Here is a 9,565-nt window from a genome sequence, read left to right on the forward strand (position 1 = left end):
CTTTTTATCCCACCTCTCAAATTCTTAAAATGAGAATACTTACATGGATGATAGTAGCTTAACACTACCTACTTCACAGGCTTGTTGGGAAGAAAGCACTTCTCAAGCCTTAAATGTGAGTTGTCCTTGGTTTTATTGTCAATAATAATAATTTGTGATGCTTAATTCTGTTGGTGCTAATATGTGCTTAGGAGAACCCCATGAATCAAAAATATTGATTTGGACCATTTTAAAGACTAGAAACCTCTTTGTATTTCAAGGCTAAGCTTTTTTATTTAGCTCCTGAGTAGTTGTAGCAGGGAATGTGTATGCTATTTAAAAAAAAATGCAATCAGGTTAGTAGCATTATTTTTTTTTTCCTCAGTCAAGAGAACAGAAACCTTATTTTCGGCAATCGTGCAAGTTTGTAGTGGGAAGGAGGAGAATTGAAGAAAAAAGGTCACTTCGTTTCACTAAGTCTTTCAGCCCTGTTTCCTAGTAGTTGGAACAGGAGAATTAATTATCTCCACTTGGCAGAGTAAGCCTTTCAGGGGCAAAGTTGAAATCCTAGTGGGCGATGAGGGAGAAATCAAATAGCAGTTATCTATACTGTATGTGCTCAAGAATAGCATGTATTGAAAGTTCTAAAGACCACCATCTCATGTCCCGCCTTAAATTTTTTGGGTATAAATATTCACTCAATAAGGAAAGCTAAGAGGATAAGACATTGAAGACTAATTTTTTCATTTGTACTGAACATTTCTTACAACTGTTCTGAACCCGTTCCAAACATCTGAATCTATTTTTCAGGATGTGGCTAATGTTAGAAAATATAGCTTCCAGATGGAAATATGGCCAGTCTTTATTAATCTGGATCTGTTTGCAAACTCCACTTTAAAAAGTTGATATTAACAAATCAACTTTGCTTGTCCCCCCCCCCCCCCCCAAAAAGGCTTTCATTTCTGGATTGTCTGGGAATTTAGGTACAGATAAACAAATAGATAAAATGAGTGCCCTGGCTAGCAATTCTTGGTAAATGGGATAAATTGACTACTTATAAAGCATGTCCAAATAATTGTGTGAAATCTCTGAAATGTTTCTCAGCTAAAAAGCAAGCCTCAAGTGTACAATTACGGAAAGGGTTTTGACACTTGCATGCATCTCATCAGTAAAGGTAGCTCCTCCACTGTTACAGTTTAAAATAAACTTAAATTAAAACTAAACAACTTTTTTTTTTTAAAAAAAATTGCTCATGACAAACTTCCATTTTGCCAAAATGAATGAATTGCATTTAACAGATTGTTCATTCAGATAGATAATATTTGCATTTAGCTATGGGCTCAATATGTTGGTTTTCCTTAGAACTATAATGCAGTCTCTTAATTTTGTGCCTTTGAAATTTTATTCTAAACACATTAAGCTGTTACAAAATATTTATGATTTGTGACACAATTTTATTGGTAATTACTTTCAGAAATCTTATTTTTTTCAAAAGCCAAATCCAAGATTTGTATCTACATCCTGTGATGTTAAAATTTTCAGAGTCTATGTTTTAGAACAGTCACACATCATTTGAGAAGCAGAACTGCATAGCAGAGAAAGAACTGGCATTAGAGCCAGAAAGACCTGTATTCAAGAGCCACTTCTGACACATATTGACTGTGTAGCTCTGGGCAAGTCACTTAACTTTTCAGTGCTCTAGGCCATTGGTGTCAAATTCAAATAGGAATCTATCCCTGCTGGCTGCATAGTGACTTAGAAAACCACAAATTAACATTATCTATGTTGTATTGCATTTTTATTTGTTTTGTAAAACATTTCTCAATTACATTTTAATTTGATTTCTGGAGTGAGAGTTTGACAACTGCTATAGGTAACTTTCTAAGATGATATTCCAGGGAAGATTGTAGCCTGTCTTGGTAAGAGAGTTTCCTTACCTGGGAGTTCTCTATGCCAATGAAATCACAGGTCTAATCACTGACCTATCTATCTGATATTTACAAAATGCATTACCAAATAGCTGAGACTTCTGTCAAGATAACCTACAAGTGTTAAACTAGTCAGGGCAATAAATCCCTGCATATTTCATCAATTCCTCTGAAGTTATTCAACACTCCTACTTTCTGCCTATTTCATCTCCTTTGTTTTAAGAAGTGACCGTTATACTAACTTTCTGACCTCATCTACGCTATATAATCCGAAGAACAATTTGGTGGCAGATATTAATGGTTACCATAGAAAATAAGTTAGGTTTGCCAGGACTGTTTTGGGGGTTTTGGAATCAAGTTTCAGTCACTGAGGAGACATTCCACAATCCCTTGATCCAATTGATAACAGACCTAATATTTAGGAATTTTTGCCAAGTATATAACTTCTTCTTTTCCCACCCAAAAGGCATGAAATCCACTGTAAATTCTGAGAAAAGTTATTGGCTTTTTCTACCAATGTGAAAATTAAATGTTGAGGGCTACTAACCATTGAAAGTCTTATTTATGTTTAGTGCTGGAGTTGTTGAGGAATAATATGTCAGGAAGAAGAGGACATGTTTGGTTCTTTCTAGATAGTATTAATACTTTTCTGATGGGTTATTATGGCTTTCCTTGTCTCATAGTCAGTGATTCTAATAAATGGTAGGTTTCCTTTTGCCCTAAAAAATGAATAAGTAACTGAGTAAAATACCAATCAGGAGGCCTCCAGGCTTTTTCTTCTTCCTTTCTGTCTTGGCAATGGGGTTAAGACATTTGCCTAGGGTCACACAGCTAGTAAGTATCAAGTGTCTGAGACCGGATTTGAACTCAGGTCCTCTTGACTCAAGGGTCGTGCTCTCTCCACTGCACCACCTAACTGCCCCCGGGCTTTTTCAGTGTTAAGTGAAATGAGCTACTGTGGCCCAGTAGGATTTACCTTTGTAAATCCAGTATGGGCATGGAGTGTGGTTTTTTTTGTTTGTCTTTTGTTTGTTTTCTTTTTTCAGTACACACTTACCTGAGTTGGCTCTGGTAGCTTTAAACTTTTAAAAACACCTGCTGACTTAATGAGGAGAAGTATGTTCGTAGAGAATAATTCCTGGGAGACTTGCTTCTCTTTAGCAATGCTGCAGATGGGAAGATGATCCAGTAACATGGTAATTGAATGAAGATTTTAAGCGAATCAACAAACTAAACCATTCATCTGTTGAATGATGTTTCTGCTGGTCAGATGAATTGAATCTGTTGCATCATGGTCTTGCTACTGTGTTATTATATCTAGGAAGGAAATAACATCCCCATAGTAGGGATAACCGGAATGTGTACAACTAAATGTGAATTCTGAATAGCATAGCAGAATAATTATGTAAATTGAATATGCGGCGATGAAGGTAATAGGGGGTTTGGGTTATGTTAGTACTCATGTTGAATTGTCATTCGTAGTTTGCTTCTAAGCATTGAATTAGAGCAGTGGCAATTTTGTTTTTCAAAATGCTATGTGATACCAGCTATTTCCATTTGTGAATAAGTTAACTTAATGAATTTGTTTATACCGAAAATAATTTTCCTGCAGATGCCTGGAATAAAGGGACTATAAAGACATAAAATGATAAATGCTTTATGGATACTTAAATCTTTCTCTTAAGAAATTATTTATTTTAAAGTGTTGTTTTTGAGATTTCCTAAATTACTGGTCTTCAATTGGTTGGATGTGAGATTGATAGTGGGTTTGTAGGAATGGTGATATCTATACACACTCTTCTAGTCTCTGTCATCATTAAAGGAATGGCTATGATGTGACTAGATTGAGCCTGATTGTGTGTGGTTTATGTGGAGAAATACCTGTTCAGAGTTAGGAGGGTGCATTTCTCTTCAATAATTTTATCTGTAACCATTTTCTCATCAATCCCATCTTGCATTTTTTTTAATTTTAAGTTAACTTGCCCAGGTTCTGTAGAAGGAAAAGCTACAGAACACAGGTCTTTGGATTTTTTTTAACTCTTTATGGTGAGGAGAATGTGAAAAGTTCCCACATTTGATTAGAATTGCACTTCATTACCTTTAAGTTCCCATAATCATGTCATCAGTTTGGATATACCTTCTATTGAGAGATGATATCCCCACTATGATTTAATAGGTAGTCTTGGAGAGGTGCTGTGTCCAAAAAAAGAAAAAAAAATCATCGACCTATAGGATATCTGGTGATGAGCTTCTCTGAACTTAGTTAGAATGATCATTAGTCAGCAGATATTCAGTCCCTCACTCAGCCATGCCTTTCCAACCTGCTAGAACTTGTCAGAGCCTTTCCATTGTTAATATGATCTTTGAGAAATCAGAATCACCACCATCCTCTTCTGAGGCAGTAGAGTAGGATTTTTATGGAATCACATTTTTAAGCTGTGGGGATCAGAAAAGACCTCATCAAGGTAGCTGGGCTGAGTTTTATTTGTTTGTTTGTTTTTATTTTTGTTTTTTCTTTTCTTTTTTATTTTTTTTCCACTTAATAGAATTTTTTTTCTCCAATTACATGTAAAGATAGTTTTCAACATTTGCTTTTATAAGATTTTGTGTTCCATGTTTTTTTCTCCCTCTCTCCCTCCCCTGTCCCTTCCCCAAGAAGGCAAGCAAGCTGTTATAGGCTATACATGTACAATCATATTAAGTATTTCCACATTAATCATGTTGTGAAAGAAGAATCAGAACAAAAGGGAAAAACTGTGAGAAAGGAAAAAAAAGAGAAAATAGTATGCTTGGATCTGCATTCAGACTCCATAGTTCTTTCTCTGAATATGGATAGCATTTTCCATCACAAGTCTTGGAATTGTCTTAGATCATTGTATTTCTGAGAAGAGTTAAGTTTATCAAAGTTGGTCATTACACAATGTTGCTGTTCTTGTGACAGTGCTCTCCTGGTTCTGCTCACTTCACTCAGCGTCAGTTCATATAAATCTTTCCAGGTTTTTCTGAAGTCTACCTGTTGAGTTGAGCTTTGAAAGAGTTGAGGTGTTCTAAGAGAAAGAATTGAGGAAGAGAGTGAATTCCAAGCTGGGGAATGGTAGTGATGGTGGTGGTGGTATGGAGGACTGCCTATGTCTATGTTATAGAGACTGAAGATAGAATGCCATGTGAGGAACAGAAGAAGGTTCATTTGGCTGGACCAAAGAGTGAATGGAGAAAGGGAAGTATGTTGGAAAGGTAAGTTAGAGTTCGGATGTGAAGGGATTTAAATGCCAATCAGAGGAATTCACATTTGATTTTAGAGTAATAGGGAGTCATTGGAATTTGTTGAAGAAGGGAGTGACATGATCAGACTTGTGCTTTAAGAATGTCATTTTTGACAGATTTGTGGAAGATGGATTGGAGAGGGGAGAAACTTGAAGCAGAGAGATCTAGTAAGTTTGCTAAGAGGCTATTTCAGTAGTCTAAGAAAGAGGTTATGAGCACCTGAATTAGGGTGAAGGCCTTTTGAGTGGAGAGAAGGAGATGGATTCAGGAAACGTGAAGGTAGAAACAATAAGATTTGGCAACTAATTTAATACATATTGGGTGAAGTAGAGTGAGAGATGACCCCCAAGATTGCAAACCTGTGTAATGAGGACTGGTGATGTATTCTTTATTTTTAATGCACATACTGTTAAATAAATGTGCATATTCCTTTAAATTCAGTTATAAATACAATGAAAGTATTTTCTTCAACTCTTGAAAGAATTTGTGTTTTCTATAACTAGATATATTTAATAAGTATTTTATATACAGTTTTCTAATGGGTTGGAAATGGGAAACTGATGAAAGATTTTGACTTGCCTACTGAAACTTTGGATAATGTTTTCACGTCAAATAGTTGCCCGTCTCTCCCTCCAACCTGGTCTTTCCTACCTAAAACAAACAAGCAAAAACAAAACAACACGAAACAAATTCAAAATATCATTTTGTAGTTAAGGTGAGAAAGATATTAAAAAAACCTTTATGATTTTGAAAAAAAAGCCTGTAAATAACACTTTGCCCAATTTATGCTACTCTTATCACTATTAAATATACAACTTTCCTTCTCTAGTGCCTTTTTTTTTTAGGCAGTTGGGGTTAAGTGACTTGTCCAGGGTCACACAGCTAGTAAGTATCAAGTGTCTTGAGGCCGGATTTGAACTCAGGTCCTCCTGACTTCAGCGCCAGTGCTCTATCCACTGAGCCACCTAGCTGCCCCTCTAGTGTCTTTTTTTGATGTGGAAATAATCCTGGATTCACACAGGCTATACTAGTGGAATATGAGTTCTGATAGGTTCCACTAAGCTGGAAAGGCATTGACTAAGTGACCAGAACTGGTTCTATATGCTGTTTGAAGGCCAAGCTTGTTATATTCTGAAAGTGTCATTGCATTATCAGATTGGTAGTGATAGTGTGTTGATTTTCGGTTTTTTAAAAATTACAGCAACTTTTGGAGATCATCCCTAAAGTCATAGGGGATTGTGATCTGTGTTGGTGGAGGAATTACCTTCACTGGCAAACCTATGGATCTTTGAAAAACTAAAGGATTTATAAAGCATGTTTCTTCTAAGGATTCTGAATTCTCTATAAATATTTGCTAATTTGTAATCTGTCTATATATTCACCTGAGTGTATTTTATTCTGCCAGTGAGCTCAAAGATGATCTGTAATGGCACATTAATACATACTCCAGAGTGTGCTACTACATTTTGATGTCACTTAGTAGAGATGAGATATAAAATCAAACCTGTTTGTAAATTTATTTGTAAGCTTTACAAATAAGTACAGAAAACCTGGCTTCTTAGCCCCTCTTAACTGTAAGTTAAATAAGTCATAAATTAATTAAACCACTTTTTTTAAAAAAAACTGCTCACATATTAGGAATTGTTATTCACCTAGGGTATCAGGCAGTTTGCCAGGCTGCATTATATAATTAAGTGCTCTAGGTGCGTCCATCAAGGAGTGAGTTCTGTAGAAAGTGTGGTTGAGAAAGAAAGCTTTAGATTTAAACATCCAGAAATGGCAAGTAGGGAAGAAAATGCAAGTGAAGGAAGGGATCCCATGACTCCCTATATTCTTTTATATTGGCCTTATGTTTGCTGGTCTCCTGTCATGAGGTCCAAACTAAAAATTGGGTTTGAGAGCAGGTTGCCTTTACCTGTTGACCTGGGCAAGCTCTCAACAGGAGGGACCTCCTGACCATATCCACATGGAAGCTCTCCATTCCAACTTGTCTTTTCCAACAGGGTAATCATGGGGCCTTTCCATAGCCAATGAGATGCTTGAGGTAAGTATCTGTGCTTAATATTTATGGGTGTGTATATATTAGTATCTATCTACATGTATATGTGTATATACATGTGTATGTATATATGTATGTATACAAATGTATATATGTGTGTATAAATACATATATGTGTACATATATATTTATACACATACACACATGGATATACTTTGCATTTCTTTTTTTAATTTGACCCCTTTCCTACCTGGTACTTTTAAAATCAACTAAGCTAAAAGTGTAAAAGGCAAGTTGTTTTGTTGTTGTTGTTGTCGTCGTTGTCACTGTTGTTATAAGTCTGAGTCATAGTATTTCCCGTACCATGTGGTTCAGTTTGTAGTTGTTAGAGGAAGCAGAAAAAATGACAATTCTGCAGCTTAAAAGAAAGTCTTACTGCCTCTCATTCTGCCAGCCTCAGTTAATTGGGTGGCATTGGGCCTGTTTTTGTGTTCAGTTTCTGCCGATCCATTGAACTGTGGTAGAATTTCAAAGTTGTGACCTATGGCCCCTTGGGTAACAAAGGAAAAGGTACAAATGTGTCTTACTTTCAAAGTCCACTACCACCTATCAAATAAGACTTGAGAGTTGAGTCTGACAGTAACTTTATAATGAAATGGAAAAGAATGGCTCTGGGACAGACATTGTTTTTGAAGTTTTAACCAAGTAGGATTATAGGACAGGGTATATGAATCACTATAATGGGTTGGAACATAGGATTAGATTTGACCAGAAAGAAGCAAAATGAAGCATAAAGGTGGTAAATTTTTCATATCTCTATATAGAGATATGAATGAAGATCTTTTGAAAGATATAAAGCTTTGCATAGATGCAAAGGTGTTTTTGTTTGTTTTTAGCATTTACTATGTAAAGCTTCTTTTTATTCTTGAAATGTTATTGAAAGGTAGATGGACCCTGTTAGAATACAAGCATGTTAGCCATAGTATTTTTAGTCATTCTTAGGCCAAAGCCCATATAGTTTAGATCTCTTCCCTTCCCTAAGACTAGCAATGTGAACTAACAAAGAATGCACTCTGGTCAGAGAAAAAAGAAGGGAGAAAAGGAGAGTGGACTTTCCATCAGAACACCGTTTCTGTGTGTGGTCCTGTCTTCTGTGGGAACTAATCTAATTTCATGGAAGTTCAGCCCCTCCTGATGGAATAGGTGGTGGTCTTTTCTCTTCCTTAGGTTTAACCATACACTCAGTACTATACTCCCTCTGCTTAAAGCACCCACCCAAGGTTTGTAGTATGGTTTGACTAATTTGCTATTCTACCTAGCCAAGGGGAAGAATAGCTTATTTCTAAGGTCAATATTCAGTTTAACTGGGATATAGGTTGCAGGGTTTGGATTGCCAGAGTTAGCCTTGGTTGTTTCATTTGATGGGTCAAGACCTGTGGTGTGCATAGATGGGAACAGGTTAAGTTAGTGTTGTTTTGGTTCTGTACCCAACATAAATGTGAATATGATGAGCCAAATAGTTATCTTTTAGTATCTCACTTGTCGAAGTACACTACAAAAGTGCTACTAAAAGATGTTACTATAAGGTACAATTTGAACTATCAGTGATCTTTTTGTATATTATTATAGTGTTAGTCACTGCTATATGACAGATATGCTGATATGTTAAATGAGAGTCCTATATTGAATTGATCTGGTTGTATCATATTTTATCAGATAATTTTATCTCCTTTTCTTATTATTTCTGGCAGCTCTTAATATGGTCCATTAAATTTATTGAATTTGGATTTTCAGTTTTAATTATTGACCATGACAAGATGGACAATTTCTGGTGCAAATAATTTAGTGTTTAAAAAAAAAAAAGAATGGTTAGACTTTGCTATCAGCATCCTACTATAACTTCTCTTTCTATGATTTGCCATCATTCCCTTTAAAGAACTGGCCAGCTCCCCAGAAGTCCTTAGGACAGGATTTCAGAACTACATGAAGGTTTAAACTCATATCTGTGGATAATAAAAACTAAAAAGATAAAAACAGAGGTGGATTTGTTTACTTGGACATTAAAACAAATTTCAATGGATTGGGGAATACTAGCCTGCTCTGTACTAGTTATGTGTAGGGTTACATTAAAAGAGTATCAAAGTATCATATAGCTATTCCTGATCCACTATATTCTAGCACTCAGGCCCTCTCACTCTTTCTTCATACCCACAAACCATTCTTTCAACCTAGAGGCTAAGGTCAAGGCTGTCACAGCTCTCAACCTGAAAATTGCAGGTAATCTCTTAATACCCCTGCCTTGCCCTGCCCAGCCCTGTGAATGCTTCCCTCCCTCTGTCCCTTCCTTTCTTCCTTCCTTCCTTCCTTCCTTCCTTCCTTCCTTCCTTCCTTCCTT

The 9,565-nt window shown here is 36.1% G+C and overlaps 1 protein-coding gene across 4 annotated transcripts in view; it reads left to right on the plus strand.

Moving 5' to 3' along the window:
* The window catches only part of LOC114053891 (chromodomain-helicase-DNA-binding protein 7), a 245,912-nt gene that overhangs the window by 135,716 nt on the left and 100,631 nt on the right, over window positions 1–9,565 (plus strand). The gene's annotated exons all lie outside the window — the stretch shown is intronic.

This window comes from Vombatus ursinus, unplaced genomic scaffold (genome assembly GCF_900497805.2).
Source record: "Vombatus ursinus unplaced genomic scaffold, bare-nosed wombat genome assembly UNPS02014812.1, whole genome shotgun sequence".
Classification (NCBI taxonomy): Eukaryota; Metazoa; Chordata; class Mammalia; order Diprotodontia; family Vombatidae; genus Vombatus; species Vombatus ursinus.